We start from the raw sequence: 2500 nt of genomic DNA on the forward strand, positions 1-2500 counted from the left end.
AATAACAATAATAATAATAGGATCCTCTCAAAGTGGTCTTCGCCAAGAGTAGGCAATGTCTGAATATACAGTATAATCACGGACATTGTTAGAGCACACTAGTTCTACATGGAGAAAAAAAAAAAAAAAAAAACTGCTATTTCATGATAATCTTTTCTCTAGTGTTGATATACACAACGTTTACTACTCTACTCGTTCCAAATATGGCAACGGCGTTGCTATTTGCAGACAAGTAAACAAGGAGCAGGTTCAGGGTCGAGGCATAGCCTTCGAAACTATGCCTCTAGTAATCTTGCGATTTATTTTAAATTTAATTTTATCTCTCTTTTTTTTATTAATTTGCCTTTTTCCTAACATCAGGTACAAATGTCTTCCTTCTTTCTAATATTTCATTCACTTAAATAAAAAAGATGCTACAATTTTTTTTTTTTTGTCTAATTCATAGGGTTGTTGTAGCTCAATTATTTCATTTCTTTCCTTTCAATATTCCTGACAAAATAAAAAAAAAATTATCTTTTTCCTTATTTTCACAAAAATACAGTTTACACTTCCCTTTCTGTCGCCATTTATAATGTTAGGTTGTACCGTATTTATTCCTGCTCAAAAGTATACCGATGCAAATGCATTGTCATATATGTTTACTCTTCTTTGATTTCTTTCTTCCACTTCCTATTTATTTCTAAGCTCGCATCAGTTTTTCATTCACCTTTCCATTTTTCAGTATCCCGCTTTCTGGTTTCTGATTTGATATCTGTCTTGGACATTCTTCTTATTTGCCTCATATTCAGGTTTAATTCTTGCAGGTACTTTGCTGGTTGTTTCTTCTTTCATTTTTCTTATATATCTTGATTAAGTAATACCAGCTTTACATCTGTCATCCTTGTCTCCATAGATGGCCGTATCTCTTCCCTTAATATAGTATTAGTTGTGCTTTAGTAGTACCTAACATTTATATATATATATATATATATATATATATATATATATATATATATATATATATATATATATATACATACATATACATATATATATATACATACATATACATATATATATATAAATATATATATATATATATATATATATATATATATATATATATATATATATATACACATACCCCGTTCCCTACCCTTTGTACTTTCTCTATTTCAGTTTCAGTCAATCTTACATTTGATCTATAAGAATAGTTGGTAATGCAATACTATTCCGAAAAAATTTTCCTACGAGTAATCTATTAGATCTTCTATGATTACCCACGTAGGGTTAGCTAGGATTTAGGCATTTTTATCATTTGCTTCTCTCAAGTTTTAAATGTTTATATTACTGTCTAGCTTTATTCCTGAAAATGTTAAATTTTCGATTATTTTAATTCCCTGTTTGTGATCTGACATGTCGTTCATGTTATATATCATAATATTGCTGTTCTTTTTTACTTATTTCTAACACGCATTTTGTACATGGGTTCTGCTAAAAGCTGAATGTTGCATTTCGCATTTTCCATGTCTTCCGCGATTGCCAGGAATAGGTATCGTATTTCTACTAAATTATTTCTAAAACCGTTTCCTTCTTCTATCTTTTATTAATGTGCATGTGATTAGCTTAAAAAGCGAAGTAATTCCTATGCAATTCCTATGCACTCCGGTTTTATCCCACTCGTAACCTCCATATTTATATATATATATATATATATATATATATATATATATATATATATATATATATATATATATATATATATATATATATATATACCGTCCCCCAAGTTAATGTTTGTAGTGTCTCCTTAGTAAATGTTTGCAATCGCACTTATAATTTTGATGTGGATTCTGTATTCCTATAAAAAATCTATAAATGCCTCCATTTTTACAGAGTAACAAATATTGCTAAACTCCATAGAAGTAACTATAAGGTTTTCCTTTTCTTCTATAGCTCTCTTCCACACAATACTGTATTATCATTACTATTAAAATTACTTAGCTAAAACCCTGGTTGGAAAAACAGGATGCTATAAGCCCAGAGGCCCAAACAGGGAAAATAGCCCAGTGAGGAAAGGAAACAAGGAAAAATTTCGATAAATATTTCCTATATAAACTATTAAAATAGTATAAGAATAGCATAAAGCTGTCTTCTATTCTAGCTCATTCTGTAAATTTAGCTTCACACCAATTACCTTCTTCATTTATTCTTAGGTGATATCTATTTTCTCTATCATCATCATGAATATCTTATATGAAGTATTCAGTAGAGCTATAGGTTTAATGTCTTTTGCCATTAGTCTTCTTTCTTTTCAATCATTTTTGGTCTTAACATCTTCCAATGATATGTTTTTTTCTTTATCTAGCTCATTTCGTTAACATATCTGTCGAGTTGCAAGACATATTTTGGTCTTTCCTAGTGCCTTGCAGAGCTCTGGTTTAAGGCTATCCGGTCCTGCTCCTTTCTTTTCCTTCAGTTTTCTTAGGCAATTTTTTTTCTATTGTCATCGTTAGGTTTT

This window comes from Palaemon carinicauda, chromosome 26, assembly GCF_036898095.1.
Source record: "Palaemon carinicauda isolate YSFRI2023 chromosome 26, ASM3689809v2, whole genome shotgun sequence".
NCBI lineage: Eukaryota > Metazoa > Arthropoda > Malacostraca > Decapoda > Palaemonidae > Palaemon > Palaemon carinicauda.